At 42.6% G+C, this 25,629-nt stretch overlaps 1 protein-coding gene across 2 annotated transcripts in view; it reads left to right on the top strand.

Annotated features, from left to right (window-relative positions):
• The window catches only part of CDK14 (cyclin dependent kinase 14), a 2,110,677-nt gene that overhangs the window by 1,661,609 nt on the left and 423,439 nt on the right, over positions 1-25,629 (top strand). The gene's annotated exons all lie outside the window — the stretch shown is intronic.

Below are 25,629 nucleotides of genomic sequence, written 5' to 3'. Positions count from 1 at the left end.
CAACATTAATGGTGTGTGAAAGGGTATACCTTTTCCTGCGTTCATTTCCAGAACAAACCCCTGAAGGCAATGCTCACTGTGCCATTCTTAAAGCAGCTCGATGTTAAGGCAGGTAGAGACACCCTCCTGTTGCTTGTTCGACTAAATCCACAGCTCATACAAGGATTAGATCAAATTGATTTTTTTCTCTTGCTACCTGTTGTCCCTCCCATAAGATTCCTTTCTCTCTCTTTTTGTTTTCTGCATCCCTCCCATCTCTCTAACCCTGTTTCTTCCTCTGCTCTATTTCTTCCTCTTTATTTCCATTACTCCCACGCATATCAGATGCAATTCTGCCACTCATTGTCTAGTGATTAATCAGTGTTGCAAGAGACATGGAGACATGACACGCTTTCATATACTTATGAAATACATTTAAATCCAATAACTCAGCATTATGAGACTCCTCAATATGTTCAGTCGTTAGTTTTTTTAAGTAATGTATTTAACGATTCGAAATGAATGTATTACTATATAATTATTTGACTATACTACAAAACTTGTGGGATACTAAATGTTATTATAGATTGAACCTTCAAATATATATAACAGGGAAAATGCTTCCAATTCTTCGAAGCGGCATCAGCATAGAAAATGAACTAACCATGCATTGAACACTATGTGAGCTAATTACAATATTGAAATTATCACACTAGACATTGACAACACAACACTGGACCATAATAAAAGAAAGAAGAGAAAAGGTTAAAGAAAAGCAGTTGAAAATGAAACAACCTACTTATCAATCTTGCGCATTGAGATGGCTAAAATGAAACCAGATATCTTCATATTTTTCCACATGTCAATTTTTCAGATACATGTTTTCACTCTTTAAAGAGATATATTAACTATTCAGAAACCTGGGGTGGTTTGAACGTCACAGTTTCAGCTAATTTAGCCACTAGGAAGGCACTAATACTATATGAATCACACTATATGTAAATTAGTTGTGTTACTTGCCTGGAAATCTGTCTAAGCTTTAGCCCTTTTGGGCCGACATTGGGCGCAGGAAGGTGTAGAATCCGACTAGAGGCTTTGCTGATTCTTGGCCATCAACAGATAGATGCTTAAAAAAGATGCTAACAAGGCTAATGTCGCGTCATTTGCTCCGAAGACGGGGTAGCTACTTTAAGTACTCATTATGAGTGGCCTATAATCATCTCTCATATTCACCAGGCCCGTGTATATCGTTGCCATGGATACTGGAAATGCCGAGACTTACACTGCAGATTTCTGCTTGTTTTTCCTCAATATTCTACACGGGGACTTTACCTACTTGAAGCAGGTGGAATATCGGTGATCAGTGCTGTTTCCTCTGAACTTTCAATTCCGAGGTGTCTGGTAACTCCTCTAATAGGGCTCATCGGAAGTCAAGGGCTTCTCCTATTGAGGCCCTTTTTGGGGTAAAGTATTTATTTCCTTCGTGTCCGATGTGACTGCTACTTTCTGAAAATAAATCATAACATTATAAACAGAATAAAGGAGTAGCAATATGAGAGTTTCAAACAAGCCGCCTAGCAACAGGAATTTATAGCGCAAACCAAACATTGAAGCATTAGCAGGCATGACTTGCTGGGCGTTGAGATACATCTAAGCAAACGTGCTCTGAATTACATGGAAAATGATGTATATGAGAAACTAAGAAAGAAAAAAACAGGGGAAAAAGCACACACTAATCAAGAATTTTAGGAGAACCCACGGAGGCAACAAGCACATGTAAATTATGCTGATTGGTCACAGATTTCAAATTAGCCCCCATGGAGCAAGAACAGTCATCTGGCAAAACATTTCTTAATGCACTGGCCTTTAGAAGTTAGATAGAAGTCAAGAATGAACAGTCCATCCGGGCCCTACTCTTTACAACTGGCTTCAGGAAACAATTATACATAGAGATCTCTGAACCCGAGTCGAATGTTTATATTGAGATTGCATGGCTAAACTATGTGCTGGAATTGTAATCGAGGGGTGGGAGACATTGTTCATATGCTGTGCAGCGTCCAAAAGATGACGTCAACCCAGAGTGAAATGAAGCAGCGAACCTCTTTGGTCTGCGAAAGAACTTCAAAGAAGAGCTCAGTGAAGCGACGGACGGGGCCCGAATAGAAGACGCATGCCACAGTGTAATTACCCGGATGTAAATGCTAAAACATTGTAAACACTACCCCATAGTCAACCTCAAGTGTACAGGGCTGTTGGCAGAGCTAGCATAGGCCACGCCTCATGGGAAGTGGAGACTGCACCCCCCTGGTTACGAGAGGCCCCTGCAGGATTCATGTAATGTCTGGTTCGGTGCTCTCCGGGAATCTATAAGAACAGCATTTCCTAACTTTATGAATCCAACAGAGTGAGCGGATGACAGAGGAAAGCTTCTTCTACGCAACACCCCGTTCTAGTTCTAGTCTCGTTCTTGTTTTATCTCAGCAGGCCAAGAGGAGATCGGCACCGCCCTTGCAGGCTCACCTTCATGTATCAGCAGGATGCCACACACTCAGTGCGGGCCAAGTCATTGAGCTTTGAAATTCACCTTGTTATAATTCCAGTCAGGGCAGCTTTACAAGTGGTGGCACCCGGGGCAGCAGTCTATGTTGGCATCCCCCCAAAGGCCTCCTTCTCCACGGATTCCCTCAGTACCACCCTCCAACAGTGCCCCTCATCTCTCCATAGCGCCTCTCTCGTATGTATTTCATTTGTTTTATAGGGCTACTCATAACAGTGTATGGTGTCAGAGCACTTTACATCACACACACATTATATAGAAACAATGAATTATGTGTGTAAACGGGTCAATGAGGATTACAAGGTGCATGAATCATATTCATATGTCATACATACTAGTAGGCAGTATATTTTAGGAGTGTTTGGTTTGGAGAAGCACAAACTCAGGAATTAAAACATACCACAGTGGTTGGAGGACAAGTCATCTCATAAAAGCCTTCTAAGTGAGGACTGCAGTCCGTAAGGATTGTTTACTCTCACCAGCGTTATCTTGACATTTTTATTGCTGCCTGAAAGCTGCTTAACACAGAAGAAACTTCGCAGCAGGTACTTTTAAACACATAAGTTAATCATAACAAAGTGCCCCCCAAGCTCAATGCTGGGTGCAGCTGCACCGGTCACGCTGCCCTAAAGCTGGTACTGTTTCTTATGATACAATCTCACCACTGAGAGATTTGAGTTGGGTAATGTATTAGGAGTTGGAGCATATCAACACATTCAACTGAGTCATTAAGGGATGTATGTTTTATCTTACATATTTTTCATTTTAACTGAAAGTCTAGCAAAGCATAAATATTGTCTGCTGAATTTAGGGGGTATAACACATTTTTAACAATTCTGCGCTTACCATTCCTTCCTGCTGGATCACACAATGTTGGGGTTGATTTTTCCCAAACTACATTTTGTTACGTAGCCTCTTCAGTGGTAGTGCTAGCTTATTCTTGAGTGGACGAGACTTGAAGTTTTAATATCATGGCACTGGCCTTCAACTTGATGTAGGCCAAATACTTGGGGCCAAAATAAATTCTCCAGTTACTCACACAGGCACCAGGTCCTAGAGAGGCACTGATGGTAGCTTCCATAAACCATGAACTGAAGCCCCCCTGAAGGGGCTATAAGAGCATAAGACTTAACCGTTTCATACATTTAATAACCCTGTGGTTAGTCCCTTAGGGGTGCGACGTTTTAAACAGTGCATAAGAATCTTAGGTCTTGTACCTTTCTCTCTAGTTCTCCCCCTCAGCAGTCAAATGTAATGCAGTCCGTCCAAGATAGGAGCTTCAGCTGGAGAAAGATGGAGGGTGAGGGTATATTTCCCATGCGTTGGAAGTGTATTGCCTGTGTTCCTGTAGCTGGAGTAAAGACGATGGAGGTGGGGCTGCCATCGGAAATTCAATGACATGTTTGTAAACAGAGAGCTATTGATTAATTCTTCCTGAGTACTGTCATTTGGTAGCTGGTAGAGGTGAAGCGTGGGAGGGCAGTTTCTGTTGCTCAAGGCAAGGAACTTACTAGGCCGGGCCTGCCTTTTTGTCTGTCTCAGATTACTATTTCAGGAAGCTGAGGACGGCCATGGGCAGGGATTTCACCCTTCACTGTGCCCCTACTAGGAGTACTGCTGCTGGGATTCCCCCACTGCTACCTGCTGTGGGAGACATCACTTTGCACAAAAGCTGTGTCTGGAGAGCAGCCTGAGGATGACATCTGAAAGGTGCCATCCAAAATGGATTCCGAAACATTTGAGGGTGGATCTACACCCTTTGTCTAAAAAATGAACAAGGTAGGAGCCAAACCACCCCACCTTTTCCCGCTCCCAAGCTTTTCTGGACCACTAAAGAGAATGCCACTCATAAGACCTTCTTTGTACAGCCATTCTTCCGGAGGTGAGGGAACATCACCAGAAGTCAATATCTTCTGCTGGAAGAGCTAAGGATCTGCCTGAAGAGCCTAGATGTGTGTCTTCCTGCGGAGAACATGAGGGAGTATGCCTTGCCTTGCGAGAGGACAGACTGTCCGCTAGGAAAGGACCAGCATGAGGAGCACACAGAGTAAGCTGATGACCCTAAGAGAGTGATCCAGGAGTGACCTGTTCTGTAAAGGAGTCCCCCAGTATCTCTGAGAAGCTGTAAATAAGACTATGCTAGAGCATGTTCTTATGTGTTTCCTGGCAGCCTGCCATAGGCTGATGTACTGGTGCTGCAGTCGCTGACAAGGAGATTGAATCGCTCTTGAAGCGGGGAGCTCCAAACCAGCCCAGAGGTCACAGCTATTCCCAGACCTCTCAAGGACGACTTGGCCTGGAGGCCACAACAGTCACAAGCTGATGTGTCAGTCTGCAGCTGCCCTCGGAGCATCGCCACTCCTGAAGGCGGGTGCCGCCAGATGAGCATGCCCCCATAGCAGCCCCTATAAAGATTGCCTTGCTTGCGGCAGCCACTGTGGTGATTCATAAGGGAGAATATCACCCCTTGAGGGCAGGCATGCCACCCATGCCCACTGTGCAGCTCGGGCAGTCTTCGATCACCAACAGTTAGCAGGGCACTTAGATGTACCTAGGGGTGAGAGAGAAAGACAGATATGTTCAGACAAATTGGACAAATCTGCCATGCCCGCTTGATGTTTTTTGATACAAAAGCAGCTAACAACAGTGAGCTCAGTAGCACACTTAACATGTGAGCACTTTTGAGTGATAGCGGGTTCACAGTCATAGCAGGAGAAGACAGCTCATAGGGAAGGAAGGGGAAGTGTAGCGCACCATGGTTTAAGCGCCACATATGACAACTCTGTATGATGTATTAATTGGATTGTGTAGCATTTAGTTTTGCTATGATGTTAAACGTTTTTCATTTTTCATAAAGATGAGCACTGGGTTGAATATTACATTATTTTATGTCTGTTGTTTGACTGTTGAGATAGGAGATCTTGACTCCCACTCTACTTCCCTAAGAATCTTTTGACTGCTTCCTGTCGCTACCCTCAGAGTCAAATGCTGAAAGGGCTCTACTTAGCCCAGGTTTCAGAGGTGCAGCAGGATGGAAACCAGTGGCCAACCACCACTGTTGGCGCCCAGTATCCCTTGTCTGACCTGTGGCCCCCAGACTGTGGCCTGACTCCGGTCTTCCTTGCTGAAGCAGAATATACCATTACCCTAACCGTGGGCAAGACCGTAAAGGATTCCCATCTAATGCACTCTAAGGAGAAGGGGGTTCTGTGTACCCGGGCCCCTTCCTCAGCTCATGAAGACCTGTATCTGAAGGCCATCTCAAGCAAATGAAACCGCTAACCTAGAAAAGTACTGTCCGAATTGGGTCTAGTTACATGGCCTCATGAAGATTAACAACATCAAAGGATCTAAACCAGTCTTAAGCACTTCCCCAATTCTTGTTCAATCAGCTGCAACATGCAGACACCTGTAATCCACTTTAAGAAGTCTAAAGTGAGCTTTAAGAGGTCAGCACTTGATCCCATGAACCTAAAGTCTCCTTTACCACTTCAGCTATTTGCCAAGAGGAACAGCGTGAAAGAAGCAATGCAGGAATTTTTCCTCTTCTTTCACTTAATACACACTGTACTCAAGTCACAGAAGATAAGGCCAAACTTGTGTATAAAAGCACAGAATGCTAGGACATTAGAGTTTAAAAGTTCCAATAGTCCACTAAGTCTGAAATCTCACTGACATGTCTTTGGGCAAGAATGAAAGGATTAGAGATCTGGTAGGAGATTGGTGAAATATAATTTTGGTAAGTGTTCCCAAAGTTAAATAAAGAAAAACGCTTGGGAGGCCTTAATGAACAATAGGTCAGCCTGGTTGAAAGGGAAGAAATATGCACAGGTAGAACTGTCTCCCCCTCTGGAACTCTGCTGCTGTGCACAGTGTAGATTGGCAATGCAAGCTTTAACTGGTCTTCTGCCCCTATGATTCGGTCATGTGCCTCACTGTACCATGGAGTGCAGTCTGTTCAGGGCATCCAAACTCAATGCAGAACCATTCTTTTACAACCCCTCCGAGTCACTTAAAAGCATCCACAATACCTGCCCATACAAGAGCCACACTTAGAAGTGACTAAAGCATTCCAAACAATCTCTATAAAAATAAGCATATGTTTAAGTACATAAAACACAAGGTGAATGTGGATAGGTTGCAAGAGACATACCTTTGACTTTCACTAATCAGAAGTTGAGTATTGATGGCCATCAATTGATAGTTCCTACAGCCCCAAGAAAATAAGGTGATCAGTTCTTTTTTAGGTTTCTAATCTGATCTGGAGGCTTTCATTTGTGTGCTAATGATATCCAGGTCCTTTTTCATATGGGCGGTGACACAGGAGTCATGCATGTGACAAAGGAGCTGCGTATTATCCATTGATGCACAGTGAGAGTGCAGGACCGTTTGGATGGCAATGCACTCTAAGTAAACTCAGGCAAAACCAGGATTTTCATTGTTGTTAGAGGAGGGTAGTATTCTACTAGACACCCACTTCTGGCACTAAACCTTGGGGGCTGCTCATGATGGAGGCAGTGGATTCAAATGATGTATTGAGCATTAAGACCAGTATCTCAGTGGTTGCATCTTCCTCTCTCTTTTGTTGAGTTCCTCTTTTCATTACACCCTAGTGGTATTTTAGCAGTCAACACTGCTGTTGGCTCAAGGTTGGACTAGTCTAACGGTGTTTCCTTTTGCATCCCTCAGAATCTCAATCTTAGCCGACCTTGGCCTTGTGCTACCTTCAGGGCCACCAAATTGTACCTTGTGTATTCTGCCCATGAATCACTCATGCATGCAGGTTATAATCGGGTCCCTCTGCTTTGTTCATAGTCCTCCTTTTGCCACCTCTTAATTCCTAAGTGATAATTTCCATTGATGTGTTTCATTTTACAAACTGCGCAATACTTATCTAGAATGTTTTCAAGTCTTGCTTTCGAAGACAGGTGTTCCCGGACAGTCTCTCCTTCTAGTTCAGTAGGAAGGCGTTTCTCAATTCTCTTGTGGTAAGAACCTAAAAATCATCTTGATTTTTGCTACCCACTCCAAATGCCATCTTAGCCTAAGGTAACTAATCCTTTTTCAGAGCTTAAAATGTCTGGACAGAGCATATGCCGCATGTCACTCCATCGGTGACGAGAATCCCTTTTTTTGTGGATTTCCCATCTATGTTACTTTCAATCTGCTGTGGACTAAATCGATTATGGTGATTGGTTGCTTTTTACTATTGTGCTCAGTCCTAAACTATTTTTGTTTCAAACTGTTTTAGCCAAATGTGTCAGTTATAAAAAATATATATGCATCACATGGTTTCAGTATACAGAGCTGTTGCAGCGCAGGCAACCCTAGAAAGCGACTCGATTTAATCCTCCTGAACACACCCACTAAATATATATGTAATAATTTGAACCGAGTGTGGTTTATCATTTTAATGTGCCATCAAACTTTTCTCTTCCCTCACCAACATCCTTCCTATAAGTGTATTCTTTGATGTTTACAGAAACGTGCTTTTCAAAACGATTTGCAGTCTCAGAATTGTGAAATGTGGAACATTTTTACCGCATTTTGTAATATGCTAGAAACTGTTGCTGAAATACGACCTTATATTGAGTGGGTGTTTCTAATGAAACACTTATCATGATATAGAGGAAAAGTAGCCCAACTAACGGTTTCACATGGATTCGACTGGTACTGCTAGAGAGCCACAAAATGACACTGCAGCATTACAATTGGTGCATACATGACTAAGAGATGTGACGGTAGCACCGCGCACGTATGTGTGATATGTGCAAACTTTAAGAATGCGGGAATGAATGGAAGAATAGACGAAACTTGTTTTATTTAACACACTTCCACACTGATGGTTTTCTTAGTGCTAAAACATATAACATATGCCCTGTAGTAAAGAGGCCAAAGGTCAAACCAATCAAATGTAATTCGTAAAAGAACAATTAACAAAATAAAACGTTTTCAGCTTTGTTGTCAATACGTTTGGGCCTTTCACTTTCCTAATGTCTAGTGAAAGAGCATTCGATAATATAGCAGACCGAGAAGACTTTGCCTTCAGCTGGTGCTGACACTTTCACTACTGGTTAGTGCCTTGTTTTACTGGCCAGCGTTATATAGGGTGTGGGTTGCTGGAATGCTGTTACCGCTGCAGAAACTGCAGCTGCATTCATGGGGATTGAGGCCTGGAGGCTGCCATGATTGGCGCTGCCTCAGGAGACCTTTACTTTGTATTTCTTCTCCACAGAGTATGTTGCCTGGAACCTGCATAATAACCTATACTGACGAGACACTGCATTATTGAGAGCTTATTATGGTTGAGGGGTGACTAGGACTGAGAAAGTTTGAGTTCAGGCTACGAATATTTTGTTGTTAACGATGTGCCTCTGCAGGCCAAAAAATAAACTACGTTATGGTTTCCCCTCTTTTATGTTTCCTGTGCATCCCATTGTGTGCCCTTCTAGTTTTTCAGTCCTTCATGTATATGCACGTCTCCCATTTGGAGTGGATGTAATTTGCAGTAGTAATTTGTAATAATCCCTCTTCTCTTGACCTTCTTATACCTAAGTTTATTCAAGTCTACTTTGGAAACTATTTAGTTTCAGTACATGTCGTGTGGAATTATAATTTTCTATGTATTCATTTTACTCTTTTATAAAAAAAAATATCAAGTTTACACAAGAAGATTGCTTTCAAGGAATAGCCACAACCTTACACATATTTTGCAATCTGTCAAATGTCTCTTCCTCGTGCAGGGGTTAATTAGCTCCCAGATTCCTTCCATTGCATAACATCTCAAAATATGCAACTGCTCTGCACTGCTGTGCAAGGAATGTATTGAGAACAAAGACTTTCTTTCATGAATGCAATAAAATAAAAAACACGTTTTTGCTTGCCTTGTTTTATGACAATTGAAGACCATAAAGAGTTTGAATGAGCAGGGAATCTATTCACTTCTAATAGTAGCCCGAAAACCTGAGGGTTTCTAATTTCCGGACTGAGCACCACATTAATTTGAGCTGTTGATAATTTTCGAAAACATGTGTAATCCTATTTTAATGTGTACCGTAGAGAGGTATTAACATCATTTAGAATAAAGTATTTGAAAGTTCATTTCTCAGCATGACATTTGTGTTTTTTCTAATGGATGAAATAGTACTAGCAGCTGTTATGTATATGTATTGCATGGTTTTCCAGCACTGTGTTATAAGAGCAGGGGCTCACTACAGATAGGGTGCACTGCCTTACTGCACACCATGGTACACTGTTAACTGGTGCGTTGTGCACAGACCAGAACAGTGCACCCTTTTACAGGGAATGTGCTGCTCAAAGTGCAGGGTGAACTTGTGCATGCACTTTGAGCAGTGCATTAGTGAAGAGCAGACCAGTTGTTTTAAGTCACAGACCCGCCTTCCTCTGCAGGTAGTGACCTAGTCTAAGTTTCAAAAGGGCAGAGATCCCGCTGCAGGCCACTGAAGAGAGTGACTGCACCCACCCGCAGGCCGATGCATGGGGTCCCTGGATCCTCCATGCACTCCTCCAATGAGGCACCCTCGGGGGGCACACTGACTGTGCACTCCCTTATTTGCATGAGACCATGCCCACATGCAAGCCCCCTTATGGTTCGTACTATCGTGATCCATATTACAGAAAGACCTATGCAAGCACTTTCTGTAATACTAAAGTGCCATGGAGGTGCAAAAATTTAACGTGTCATTTGTACTCTGGTGCATTTTGTATAATACATCCCCGTGGTTTGCAAACCAACTGCAAACCTAGGATTTCCATGTATCTCAGGGCACAAATGGTGCACCACTTGTTCCAAAGCCAGACCCTGCCGGTCCAGACGTAACAGTATGTTGCGAGGCTAAATGTTCTTGGTAATGGTAAAACTCTAAGCAAAGACTGTTAGAGAAAGGAGTGACAAACAGTAATTGTATTGAAAACATGGAGGCATGGTACCATTGAAAGTACCTAGTACATAACTCTTGGGTTGCTTCAATGTTGAAGCTTCATCAAGGTCAAGGCAGGCCAGGAACCAACCTTGATCCCAGAGGAGGCAGGACTATAATAGGACACAAACAGCACAACACATGAGAAGAGAGTGCGTACAAGGTAAGAAACCCAAGGCAACTGAGGAAGGAACATAAAAACAAAGGTGAACTGAACATCAAGTGTGTAAACTAAAACAGAAAGTGGGAAGCCAATGCAAGCACAAAATGTTGACAGACACTGACCAAACAGGAAACTATGCTTTTATACTGTTGCTACCGCTGATGGAAGTAACCCCTCAAAGTGAAATTATAATTTCAGATAGTAACTCGCCTCCTTAGCCCCAGCCTTCCCAAAAGCCAGGCAGCTGTCCTCCACTAGTTGCGTACCGTAGGCACCCGCAGCCCTTGCAGTGTGGGGGCCTGAACTCCAGGGCGCCCCCTCAGCACGGTACCCTGGCCTGAGAGTTCTTAAATGAGTCCGGAGGGGCCTCAATGTACTTTGCAGGGGGACCCCTTCAAGTTTCGTTATGCCACTGTCCTCCACCTGTGCAGTGAGTCTCTACCCTGGCTGAGCTTCACCTCTATTGATGTTCTTTCGCAGTGAGTGTGAAACCGTTTATCTTGTTTGAGTATCTTAGATGAAACCATTTACTATTTCCATACACAGGTGAGACGTTTGGTGACTAGTTGGCAAAGCCGCACTTCCTCCTTCGTGCAAAGCTTGAGGGTAATTTTGTGTATTTTACCAAAGCTCCTCAAACTAACATAACCGAACTTGCTGCATTGAACTCTGTCCCATTTTATAAATGATTTGGAAACAGCATACCCCTGGAACCTCTTAAAAGAGTCCTTGCAGTAGTCCACAAGTGGCCTGGCAGCTCATCCACTGGTGAGTAGGAGTCCTCTCTTCCAGGAGCCTTCAGCTCCAAGCACTACAGAGAGCGACTTTTCAAGCAGACTGCAGGCTGTCCACAACAGAAGAGGACCCCAATAACCTTGAAGGTCTGTTCAGGAGGATGTTTTTTACAATCCTGCAACAAGTCATTTGGTGGGTGAGATTCAGATTCTGCATTTTTCCTCCATCTACCATTTTCTCAAGCAAAACAGAGATTATCCCTTTCTCCTCTCTTTCTGATGCCTAATATAAGGAGTTATAGTGTTAAAATGAAAAATGAATAGCACTCGGTACAACGCATGCGTTTTCTACGCATGCCATTCCAACGCAAGTCGTTACGACGACACATTGTTGCGTCGCATGCCATTACAACGCATGTCATTACAAAAGACGCTGTATGGGGGCGCTGTAGTTTGGAATAGTATAATTTACTATTCCAACTCCAGTGTGTGCAACAGTAGGGAAGATGTTGGATTGAAAATCCAACAAATCCTAAACCTTCTGCCCCCTACAGCAAGTCGTTGTAATGGCATGCGATGTAACAAGACGTCGTTGTAATGACTAGCGTTGTAATGGCATGCGATGGTTCCAGTTAAAATGGGTTATTGAGTAACTCTGAACTAGTATTTAATTGACAAGTGCTCTTACCCACTCACTAGCTGATCCTAATGTGCGCATACATCCACCAACCCAAAAAGGAGGCATGTTTCCTTGCTGCATGACATGCATCATCTGGCAAGGGACGCCTTTCAGAGCCTGTCTTGATACAACCCAACATGCTAAAAACTTCACACTCTGTGTCAGATCTCTGGTAGCACTAATACACCATCACCCTGGAATGCAGTCCAGCACCCATACATTTCACACACACAGCACACGGATAAAGTGTTGTGTATTGAATGGAGGCAAAAGGTATTTATGGGCCCTATGAATGACTTAATCGTCTACTCGCCTCAGCTCAGGGATGTAATACAGTACCTGTCTCCTTGCTGGATAATGCATTACAATCTAGAACTCACTAATCAGTAAAATCATTAACAATCAAAATCTTAGAGATCATAGGATTATGGTGTTATATGTGGGCATTATGACTATTGAAGCAATGCTACACAGTGCCACATAACAAAACATATATGTATGTGGATAAGGTTGTCTGTAGTACAAGAAATAACGTATAATGTGGTGGTTATTCATATTTTCAACAAAAAGAGGACAACTCTCTATTTCTTCGAGAATTCTGACTCTGGCATATGCAGCAAAAGTTACCTTTTTAAAGTACAATAATGTAAACTTAGAAAAATATACTCTGTACTCGATACTGAGATGAAAAGGACAATTTGAAATACATTGGAATTTAAATGAGTAAGATTGACCCGTAGAACTAATCAGCAAAGACTGTCTAAGTAGTGCAGATCCCCATATGCAAATCTGTCTCAAATTACAAATAAGTGAATATAAAAAAGGCAGGTTTTTGGCAACCCAAGGGACAGAACAACACAGATCTGTTGTGTGGATCTGAGTGGGACTATTCTGAATGCTGAATTAGCAACACGACGATGGCTCAGTGCCCTGTAACCTAGTTTGAGGAGCTTTCGTAAAATACACAAAATTACCCTCAAGCTTTGCACTAAGGAGGAAGTGCGGCTTTGCCAACTAGTCACCAAACTTCTCACCTGTGGTTTCCTCTAAGATACTAAAACAAGATAAACGATTTCACACTCACTGCGAAAGAACATCAATAGAGGTGAAGCTCAGCCAGGGTAGAGACTCACTGCACAGGTGGAGGACAGCTGCGTGGCTTTTGGGAAGGCTGGGGATAAGGGCGCGAGTTAGTATCTGAAATTATACTTTCACTTTGAGGGGTTACTTCCATCAGTGGTAGTGCACTGGACCTTCATCTATTAGTTCATTCAGAAATAAGGTTATCCTCATTCCAAGCCCTGATTAGATCACGAAACATTCCTAACCCTGCCCAAAGGGTCGCTCGTATCAGGGGCTGTGGAGGATCTGATAGACAATGGCATGAGCCTTTGATGTGAGTGAGAAATCTAGCCATAAACCAAAGAAGAATTATTGACAACCCAACATCATTTGCGTAAAGAGGCAGAGCTTCCTTGGCCGTGGCTCAGTCTGCATGGTCCATGGGGGATGAATCCTTGGCCATTCAAGTCCTGGTAGTTTTAGAGAGATGAATTCCATATTACAGACAGCTACTGGGTCTTTTTAATCAACATAATTCACTGAATATATTCCAGAAATATAACCTTTGGGAACAACTTGTTGATTTCTTTGTGGGAATTATAGCATTTTGCAATTATTACTGTCGTCTTGATGACATGAAATGTGGGCAGGCATGTCCTGTTTTAATGGGTTATGGCTACTCCATGTTGTCACCTGTAAGTCGGTCTCCATCGCTGGTCCTGGCCTCGTCTCAATCGGCAAGATACAAAGTCATCATACATTGGGAGTGATCACTGAAGAGAGCAAAAATAGGACAATGACGGTTAGGGCACCTCACCAGTTATGACCATCTTCTATTGCCAAATCTTTTCTTGGCAGTGGTGTTACCTCTGTAATGCTCTGTGAGTTTTTGGAGGACTCTTCCTCTTTCCATAATGGGTTGCATTTCCCTGGCTGTAATGGCATTTCTCCTGAGGTGCTCATACATCTTGCAGAACACTTTGAGCCTGAAACCTATGGCCACATTCAGCATGCTAGACGGCCTCCCAAATGATTTGTTGTGGACTCCCAAATGGAGAAGAGTAAAGCTGGCTAGGGTTTAGCTACCTTGGGTGAAGGGGGAACAGGGACTCCAGATTTGTTTCTGTACTATGTAGCAGCTGAATTGCAGCATGCCGTCCAGTGGTTTGGGGAGGGACCGAACTGGGAAAAATCCCTATTAGAACGAATATATAAACAAAATGCACTGCCTGAGCTATTTGTAAAAGGACACGAACTACCAAACAATTTAACATATCTGATTTAGCAGATGGATGAGGTGTGGTAGGTAGAGAGTGGTGGTACAGGGCCTAAAAAGATTCCTATATATAGTGGACATCCCCTAGTGTGAATTGCAACTGTTCTAGGGAATGCAGAGGGACATGTCCTCCTGGGGTTGAAAGGAACGAGGTTGTAACACAGTAGGAGACATATACACTATTGGTAGTTTTGTTTCATTTGCACAAGCGCAGGAACTATTTGGGGTAGGACTGGGCCAATTTCTTCAATACACAATGATCACACAGTGAGAGGCACCTGAACCTTGTTTACAGACATACCGGGGGAACTTGTCGTTAAGTAGCAGATACTGGAACTGAGTGATAACAGGAGATTGTTTACTTTGTTGTACAGTGCGTTGGTTGAGGATGGGGCGGCAGTACTGAGAGGGCTTACCATAGCTGGATAGATAAATGTCCAGAGGCCGTTTCAGGTTAAGCGTATCTCCCTTAATACTTGATTTAAACTAATACAGTTCCACTTCTTCAAAAATACACACCGTATTCCACATCGGCTGGCTCAAATATATCCAGAACACCATGGTGCCTGTGGACGATGTGGTACGGCAAGTACTGGTTTTTTACATAAAACTTGGAGCTGTCCAAGGCTAGAAGCATTTCGAGGTCAAATTCTGGGCACACTGACACATATTATGGGAGTGGACCTGGATGCATCCATTACACAATGTATAGTAGGTATTTTTCCAGCAAGATGGGCCCTAAAATGAGATTACGGATGCTAGCACTGGGTATTGTAGTAGCTAGAAGGAGGATAGCACTTCAATGGGTAGCCCAAGACATCCAGAATATTGTAAATGGAAAAAGGACTTTCAAGGATGGGCTCTGGCAGATAAGCAGCATATTACAATAACAAGAAAAGATGATAAATTCAGAGAGCACTTGTCTATATCGTCTGAAATGTTAAATGCGCTAGAAGACCCACCAAATAATATGACACTTTTAATGATGTGTACAAGGTTACCTCCAGGGAGGGATCAACCTATGTGTGGGGGTTTAGAGGGGTATTTGTGTGTAATTGGTTGCATAAAGGCTGTTGTAAAAATGTCTACCCAACTACGATATTTAATATTGTTAGATTTGACAGAGGCTTTTTCTGGGTACCACTGACTTGAATTTGCCCTTATAAAAAAAGTATTGTTATGGAACTCACGTCAGTACCTGGAGATCCTGCTTCTGCCCCACCAAATAACACACAATAAGCATTCATTTGATCTTGTAATATTCTGCAGTTGCGAATTGCATTTGTTTTGTTATTTGTGTATAAGTGAGTTAAATTTGGGCCTGTACAATTGAACCATACTGCAGGATTAAAACACAAGTAAACAAGGATTGTAAAGTATGCCATAATTTTGTAAATACATATATATGCTTACCAATCTAATATGAATTTGGTTTTATTATCTGTCTCTCAAGATAAGCTGGAACTTTCATTTGTTAGCAACTTGTTAACAAGCTAGAGGAAAGGTAGAATCTGTGCTCAATTTTCAGCTGACATGAACTTAAGCAGGTCTCTAACTCTGCTTAATTTGCATAAATGTATATTTCACTTGGTTTATTACCCTTTTAACGTTCATAAAATAAACATTTCCTTTCATATATTAAAGTGTACAATAGTTATGTTTGACAGATCGATATGGGAAATCAATGTTAGAGGCATAAAATTTGGCCAAAGAGTGACTAGGTTTTATAGTCACTAGGCAGAAAAGCATTGGCAAAGCCAATAGGTCTCGCTTTTTGACCTGTTAGCTTTGCAAATGCTGTTTGGGGGCCAGGGATTGCATGAGGGAAGCACAAGGGGGTGAAAACAACAGCGATAGCAGAGGGAAGGGAGGTTGCAGGGTTAAAAGCACGCACATTGTGTTTTCTGTGAGGGTTGTAAGCACATAAGGCAGAGTTCAACAAGGAGCACAGGGGAGGAAGGGTTTGCAGGGTGAGAAGCACAGGAGAGAGAGATTAACACAGAGTGCATAGGGGTTTGAAAGGGGAGCACACAAGGGAGAGTCCAATGTCCGCATGGGGGTGTTTGCCGGTGGGGAAGCACATGACGGAGTGTGACACGGAGCATGAGGAGGAGCAGGGGTTTCATGGAGGAAGCACACATAGAAGAGAGCAAAATAGAGTGTAGTGGGGTGGAAAAAAGCACATATAGAGAGCAAACTGAACGTGGGATGTTTTGCAAGGGGAGAAGCATATGAGGGCTTGCTAGCCTGTAGGAAGGAAAAGCGCTGCAAGCAAAGTGCCGACAACATGGCTAATAAGGCACATTGGAATTGAAAGTGCAAATTAGCTGGGGCGTCAAGGAGTTGGGGGGGGGATGAAGAGAACTAGAACGAAGACAGGAAGAAAAGGAAGGCAGATAGCCAATTAGGGACTGGGCTGAAGTCATTGGACAGAAGTTCTGGAGGGAGAAGAGAGGCTGGACAACCAGGAATCCGATCTGCCAGCAGCTGCGAGAGTGAGAGGTACAATTTCTCCCTAGCTGCCCGGCCTGCGAAAAAGCAGGAAAGGTAGAACAACTAATAAGCAGCGAGGGTGGTGGGACTGACGAGTTGTCAGTGAGGGCAGAGATTGGAGACCAGTGCTTCAGGCACTAGTCAGGATAGGAAGAGTTGATCCTGGGTAGAGAACGGTGGACCAAGACGTGGAGTGAGAGCAGCCTGCACACTTCCTCTTAGAGGCCCGATCAAAAAACAATGACACTGCAAAAAGTAAACTGCGAGGGCTAGGTGTTGGTAGGGAAAGGCATGGGGAGGTTAAGTAAACTGGAAGCAACGCCATGTAGGCACCGAGTGGCAGGGAAATGTCGCAAAGAAAAAGTAGTGCATAAAAGAAAACATACAGTCTCTAGTGAAAGGATCCATGTAGCATGGGAAGTCTCCAGGGCGTTAACAAAACAGACAACAAGACTGGACAAATATCCACTGTTCACTAGCGAAGCAGCGGGATTTGTAAAGGCAGACCAGGCAACCATTCAAAAAGTGATGGGCATGTTCAAAGCCCACAGAAGGATTACATCATGCCTCGCAGAGCTGCGCATGTGTGCTGCCTCCAGGTTCGACATAAAAACTGGCAGCTAATCACAGATGTGAAAATAAAGAGTGCATTACAGAGGACCAAAGTGAACTTCTCTATTTTAAATAATAAGTCCATGATAAGGAAGTCACAACCATCAGCCCTCTATGTCTATGTAAAGTCTGTGTGCTTGGAATCCTGTCAGGTTTCGTTTTTCATCTGTATATCTGTGCATAGTGACTCTTAGTATCCTTAATGTCTTTCATTACTTCATGAAAGACAGTCTCAGCAAGGACTTTCTGCCTGGCACTAGGGAATTATTACATCTAAAAATCAGGAATGATCCTGCATAAACTATGTATACCCATTTCATCAATTTGAGCTTGCATGTTTTGTGCTAAAATGTAAGAATTAATACTGAGGGAAATTGTCATCTAAATTCAAAAGTGACACTAAACAGTTCCTTATGAAACTTTAAGAAGCTAATACACAGTTCCTCAATGTTTACCTGACTTGACCAATAGAATTGGTTTCTTTAATTGAGTTGAGTGGCTGTATTAAATCTCGACTCTTAGCATGCACATTTATCGAGTATCCCCTAATGTTTTTTATTGTAGCATGGCTATGACTGAAAGAGCAGTGGAAAGTCAAAGTTGTAGCCTATGCGTGATTACATTCTGCCTGAACATTTCAGAAGTTCATTCCTGGCTAAAACTCTCTCTATCTTTTCCCTGTACCATTACAAAGAAGAACCGGCCACTTGCATGTTTCTTTTGATTCCACCCCAAAGAAGCAGTCCAGTTCAATCTGCTATATCCGTCCCAATTTGACTGTTTTTTCCCTCATAGGCTCTTATCAGTGAGATGCAGATTTAGTACGGTTGTGTAGTTCCCACTAGGTCAGTAGGATCTGCATATTTGTGGACAATATAAACTTTGGCTGTGGTTCTTAGACTGATTTCATGCAACCCCATAGTGTATGTTGGCATAGAGACCTACTAACTCACATTGCCACCATAAGCCACCCCTAACCTAAACAGGGAGCAAATGGTTTTTGGCAACCACTGAAATTGACAACCCTAACCCCTCAGGGATCGTGGTAACAGATCTAGAAACCCTTTTGCTCAGTCACGCATCGCTCAGTTATTCGTGTGCTCTTGTTCTTGGAGAAGTATACAAAGAACACACAATGGGACGTTCTTCAATATATTTTTTGAACCAACTTTATTCTTGTATAGAGTACAGGAGCCGTGATAATCAGTAGACAGAAGCATTTGAAAGTGATTACAAGCACCAAAATAGTAAACAGCAGGTATAGTTCCACCATGGTGCTTAGAACAGTGTATGTATGCAGGTATATGAAACAAGGTGGTAATCAGGCGTACTCTTACTATGCAATCCCTACCCTACGTGCGTTTAGGGTGTGTGGGTGTGTTGCGATATATATATATATATATATATATATCTGTCTAGCCAAGAAAACCCCCACACACACCCAACCCCATTACCTGGCACTACAGAATGTAGGACCCCGACTTGGTCAGAAACTGGACTCTACTCACAGAGATGTTAAACAGCTGCTTGGCAAAGCATATTGCTGCAGGGACCTCTCGATGTCTGGTTAACCCCTAGAAATGCTAATTTATTCATAATAAAAAGCATCCTTGCAATGTATTTTTATAGGTGACAGATCGCCCTGTCGCCCTGTGGATGAAGATAGAACAACTTTGTACAGCGTGTATAAAGGCCTTGTATTCGAGGCACCCTGAAAATGTTGCGCGAAGCAAAATGTGTAAGCAAAGCAGTTTCAGGGAAACTAATCTAACATTGTCACGCGCAAAAATATGTGCAAAAGGTTACAATAAAATGTTATTGTGCAGAATGAAGACAATGTAAGAAAAAGTGCAGCAATCCTACAGAAGCCTAATGCAGGCACATAACAGTACCTGTGGCACAAGAAGTACCAAGAACCAAGTCTGTTCATCTCTTTGTCAACCAAAAATGTCCAGGCCTCCTCACAGAGAGGAAAAGGAAATGGATTGAAAACTTCTATTATCCACACCCACTTATAATTTAATTGGTAAAATTATTTCTCAGTTTACCATTACAGAGACAAGTATTGATAAATGCAGGTAGGGCTGGCTTTAAAGGAATGTTGTGTGGTAATGTGAAGCATTACAAGGTAGATAGCATGCAAATGGATATGTCTTTGAGTGGAAACGAAGAACTGTAGAAGAATATTAGTGTAGGTTAAAGGGACAGGTGACAGATGCACTGTCAAGCCAGACTAAATCCATTTAGGTTAATGACTGCCCTCTTCATATTTGTGCTGCTGCCAGAGAAAAACACTATTCATTATTTAGCTATTTAAGACACTTTTAGAGAATTGCAATGTGGTGTGTGCCCCTGAAAATTATAGCTCAGGAATCTGGATTAATAGGTATAATGATCACAGGTCTTTGAAAGGCAAGCACTTTTTTGTGGAAGACCAGAATGTGTGACCAATCAAACATGTACTTCTGGCTACCAACATGTGAATGAAGCCAAAGCCCCTCTCTAGTGATGCTCACATAATTGTCTGGTGACAGCTGCGCTATCAACCCAGACCATAAAATATGAGGCACTGGCTAATCAGTCCCACCATGAAAGAGGCAATTCAGCACAAACTATTAGACCATTCCCTTGCTGAATGGCAGAAAAGGCAACTGGAGGCCATTTAAGTATCACTAGTCCTCATCTGTGAGGTGTAGCCTAAGTCCCTATGGCACAGTGTACAATTGACTCCTGCGTGTGCTAAACTGTCTACTATTGTGTCCACCAGAAAGATTAGCTGAAAAGAAAAATAGGATGGTTTGTGGAAGCCTTTATTGGTCTATTCTTGTTCAATACAGTCCAATTCAGGCCTTCTCAGAAATAGTCATTGTATATAAATGGTGCATTGCTGCCATTACTGTGACCAAGAAGTACTGTTACTTTGCCCATGTTGGCACACATGAGCTTGCATGTATGCTTGACAAGCAAGTTGGATTGTGCAGGCAATATATAAGCCAAGGTGTTTTTTAAAGATTATTGAAGCGTTACCCTAGATATGTTGCTGAACAGTAAAGAAGCCCACCTTAGCGATTATGCATGGTGGAGTTTGTGTAGACAGGATATATGGGATTTCCATTACATAGTGTTATGTTATTCTACATGTAGAGTGCAGCAATTACCCCAAGGGCTGTTCTGTGCTAACAGAGAGAATTGTCACGTCAATAAATTGAGCTCATAATATACAGCCAAGGCAAACCACAATTGACTAGCGGGCCCTAGTTCCTGAAAGCTGGTTCTTTAGTGACTTCCTAAAATAAAGCAAAGATGGAATCTTTTGCAGGGTGACAAGAAATTCACTCCAAAGTCTGACTTCTCTAACTGAAAATCCTTACCCCTTGAACCACTATGCTCAGCTCTTGGTAGGACCAGCAGTCGAGCCTCAGAGGAGGGTAGGCAGGGTGTGGGACTAAAATTATGACATTTTTAGGCCTCGCCTAGCAGCGCGCATGAGCTGCTCTGCGAGACTTAGACAGGGTGTGGGAATAAAATGATGACGTTTTTTAGATAAGTAAATCGGGTCGATGCCAGGAACTGCTTTGAAAACATGCCAGCGGGATTTGAAAGCCACTTATTCAGCCATCAGGAGCGAGTCCAAGGGTTTTAACACATTTGACAAGGAAGACAAATGTTGAATACTTAGTGCTATCATTGCAGTTGTTTTTTGTATCCTCTGTAACTTCTCATTTGCCTCTTATCCATCCCAAGAAAAAGAGAGTTGCAATAATACAAGTGACTAAGTATGGTTGCCTGGATCACTACTCAGTGCACACTCTTAGGAGAAATGTGCAGAATTTTCTTCAGCAACGTAAGCAAATTGAAGCAAGTTGAGACCAGGTGTCTGACCTGTCTTATTTTGGAGAGGTCAAGACCCAGATACACCCTTAGATTTGTTATCACCGTCACAGGCGCAGGGTGGACAGTAGCGGTAGAGGGGTAGTCAGATAACTCATGATGCATGTTTTTATGGTTTAGGAGAACCATATTTATGGATGCAAATAGCATGAAAGATAATCATATATGTTGTTGGATCACAGCACCCCTTTAGTTTCGTGCAATTACATTAGGGAGATTTTTTCATGCATACCTATATATTCACCAAGAGTCCGTTTTCCCTTTAAATACTCTTGCAGTTCAATCCAGGTGTAAAGACACTTATCAAAGGAATGTATTAATGGCCATCCCTAGTCTTCGAAAGTGTAGGAAGATCAGTTGGGTTGCATAACATGGGGTCTCACTTTGTTTGCTACTACAAATAAGAAAGGCAATGCCTGCAGAATAGATGCTTCATGTAATTCAGGTGCATGGTAAAACCATGTCTTCCGTGCTTTGTGAAAATTCAGGTGGTGATGAAGCAATGAAGCGTTTGAGCAGGGAGCAAATTCCATAGTATTGCTGTATAGATAAAGAAGGCTGAGACTTAAACCTGTGCCTTGTTCTACATTTGTATTGAGGAAGAGGATCAGCATTCCACTGAGACGTTCTCTGTAGGAAGGCAGGTCACATTCCAGCAAGAGCATGATGAGGTCTTCAAGAAGATAAATGATAGGGAAAAGACAGTAGTCTTGACTTAGACTAACCTGTGCCTCACATCGGAATATTACGTTTTGTATGCCTTGGAAACCAGAGAGAATTAAGTATGTGACTTTCCTGATTACCAATTTAATTTCCGAAATGATCCTACAGATTATTTAAAGTTATTAGGTAGAATAAAGACATTCAGACAAAGAGGGAATCTACTTATGTGAGAGACTGGGTTAAACAAGAGCCAGTAACTGGATGCAAATTTTGTAAGTAATAGGACAACATGACAAGACATTTAAAGATTATAGTTTAAGCCATGCAAAGGGCCAACGCAGCTAATAATGAGGTAGATTAATAGTGATGACTCCTGTGATATTTCACCTGTGATCAATCTTGTTGCTGATTAGAACTATTCTGATAATTATTTGGAGCAATGATTGGTAAAAATGAACCTGAGATTAATTTAGAGCTCGATCTGTCACTTTCGCCCCCTCCTCCCTTCTTCGTTGTATAGTTGGATAAGGGTAACTGATAAATCAATAAGAATTAGCTGCAATCCAAGTCTCCCACCCCTCAGGCAGAAGCCGGAATGTTAGCCGCCAAATTGCTAATTACATTCTTTGGTCCCCTCAGAAGAATAGCAGAAGCATTTCCAGCAAATTCACTACGGTTGACATGCTGATAAAAGGATGAGAGTTGGGTTACCTGCTAAGAACACAAGCTGACTTTTCATTAATGTATTGTCCTCTTCATTTTGGGGACTTGTGCAAACATGTCATTTTGCTTTTAACATTTGTGGTAAGAGGGTGGCACATTATGTTATCCTGTAAAAAGGGCAAGTATTTCTTCAGGTGGTAAAATAAAGAAGGATGGGCTATGGAGAGTTTACTCTCTTGAAATTGATTGGCTGCAGAGAATATAATTTTATGCTCCATGTGGTGTGTATTATCTGTTGAGCGAAATATCTGTCAATGCTCTGGCCTCTTGTTACTTTTGCTGGGAGCTCAGTAACTTGTCAATCATGTTGGCAGTGTGATACCTCATGAGCTGTGCTCTGCGCACCAGTAAATAAGACGTTGCACTGTTTTGACTCATGACTGTATGCTCTGGGAAAAGACCACACACTACTTTTCAGAGGGTGCAGATGTTACTTGCATTGAATGGATAATTATTTTCTGCTCTAAAAGGTTGCTATTTTTAAAAGTTGAAGGAGGACTGGCTTAGATGGCAGTTGCACCATTACCCTGTGTGCAGTGGAGAGCATGACACCTGGGCAGCTGTGAACTGGTCTGGTCCACTGTGGCCTGCAGCATGTTTCGGGAGATGGAGAACTGGGTACGCTGATAACTGTTCCAGTGCCACATTTGCAATTGCAGATGAGGCACTGCAGTCTCTATCAACTACCCTTGTCCTCCTTCATCTCCAAGCAATTAGGATAAAGGAGAAATAGTAATGCTGGCAGATGCCCTAGTGCCCTGTTATCATGAATTTAAAGAAGGACCTCTGGCCCACTCCTCCTTGGCCCAAACATCAGTGCTTTAGGGGCACTAAGCCTCCTCGTCCCTTGGTCAAACCCATGGATTGCATTGAGGAGAGGGAAACACAGGCATGGCAGACTCCTCCACACATCTTGGGATAGGCCATAGGGATATTTAGAGAAAAGGGCAACCTGCAGGGTCAAATAGACCCTCTCTGGATCATGGGAAATGCTTGTGGGTCTAACAGCCCCAAACACACATCTGCAGGACACAGGAAATAGGAGCGTCGGGACAACATAATCCATCTCATTCACTGGTAAGGTTGGTCACGGTATAGTTTTAATCCCCGCTCGTTCCTCCATTGGCAGATGACGTGGAGGGGTAAGGCTGCTACTTTTTTAAAACTCTATGAGGGAGAGATCTTCATAAGTGGATGGACGCAAGGACTGTTTGTAGATTAATTATTTTCGAAATAATTGGATTTGAAGATGAGCATCACGGAGGGTCAGATGAAACAATATTCTCCTTGGTGGTTTTATTTAATTTTTTTGGGAGTCTGTTTTATTTGAGGAGATGGCCTTGAAAAACACACAGCTGGTTATGATGTGGCTCTCCACTGAAAGCAAGGGCTAGTGTATTTGCTATTGTATTAGGTTATTGCATCAAATTTCCTTTGGTTATCAAGTGGACTACTTCAGGTACTGTAAAATGTAGTGGAAGCAATATGATGTTTAGGATGCATGCTAGTTAAGTATTGCTTCTAAGGTTTAAACAAATGGAAGTGCATCAAACATAAAAAAGTCAAAATTAGTTTCTTTTCTGTTCGTCTTTTATTTTAGAATCAGTAATGGTGCACAAAAACAGCCAACGCGTTTCGTTCCTTGAAACTCAACAGTTCTTCGAACTTCATCAGGACTGTGAAGTAGCATAGATAAAACATCTATAAGACAATACAAAATGAAGGACAAAACTCGAATCAATAATACAAACATTGTTAAACAAGCATTTGCAATGCAATAGGTCTCGCATTTGCGAAACTTTGAGCTACTGGCATTGTAAATAACAAACTTTTTATTTATGTGTTGGTTTTGAAAACATATAAATAAAAGGCATTGTAATTGACAATGCCAATCGCTTAAAATTTCGCAAATGCAAGACCTATTGCATTGCAAATGCTTGTTCAGTTTGCATTTGTCCCTCTCTGCTAGAGCATCGCCTCTTTACCATCTCTCTGACTGACTACCTTCTATCATTCCATTGCTCAGTTTTAGGGACCAGCATTTTTGTTTTTGTTTAAGCTCTCCACAAGACCATGCTTTCCAGCTCTGTTCCTCATATGCTTCTCTCCCCACTCTCTACAACCCCCCCTGCATTCTGTATTGTTGCCACTTACATGTTGCAAGCTCTCGATTGTGTGCTTCTCACCCCTGCCGAACTCTCTCCCTCCCCTATATTCTGCGTTTCTTTCTAGAGCTTACCCCCCCTCAATGGTGAAACCTATCAGCTTTGCCAATGATTGTTAATAAATATGGGTCTGCGCTGCTTTCTTCCCCTAGGTCGAGCGCAACCCAGCGCGGCAACTCTGGTTCTCTGGTTGCTGGGCTGCCTTGAGCCCAAAAATCATAAATCTGGTCCAAACTGTCCGCACACCAGACTCCTAACACCAACTGCAGTAATAGAGAAAAAGTCCTTTGCTGCATACCTCTACTTCGCTCCGAGTGACTCTTGGGTAACTCGTCCAAGTTTCTGCCTAGTGTTGAAATTTACCATGTTCACGATCTGTTTTAATTAGCCATCATTGGCCCTCTACATTAACAAGGATATTGTACCCTCTCTAGCCCTGTATATTAATGTCATCGTAAGGTATTTTATGCTATGTTATGTGCTGCTAAATACCTAAGACATCAAATTCTTGAGACTTCACCTGGATGTTCATAGCTACACCGTGGGTCTGAAGGGCTGGGACAGAGTCAGCCACTGGTTCGGTCAACTTACTTTTAGATAATCCCACCCTTCAACCCCCCACGTTTGAACAAGCCTGTCACACGCTGCTTCTCTGGCATCCCGTCTGCACGGCGGCTGGTAAACTGGCGGTG

This window comes from Triturus cristatus, chromosome 10, assembly GCF_964204655.1.
Source record: "Triturus cristatus chromosome 10, aTriCri1.1, whole genome shotgun sequence".
Lineage (NCBI taxonomy): Eukaryota > Metazoa > Chordata > Amphibia > Caudata > Salamandridae > Triturus > Triturus cristatus.
Note: the sequence above shows the minus strand (reverse complement) of the source record. Positions and strands in the feature narration are given on the sequence as shown.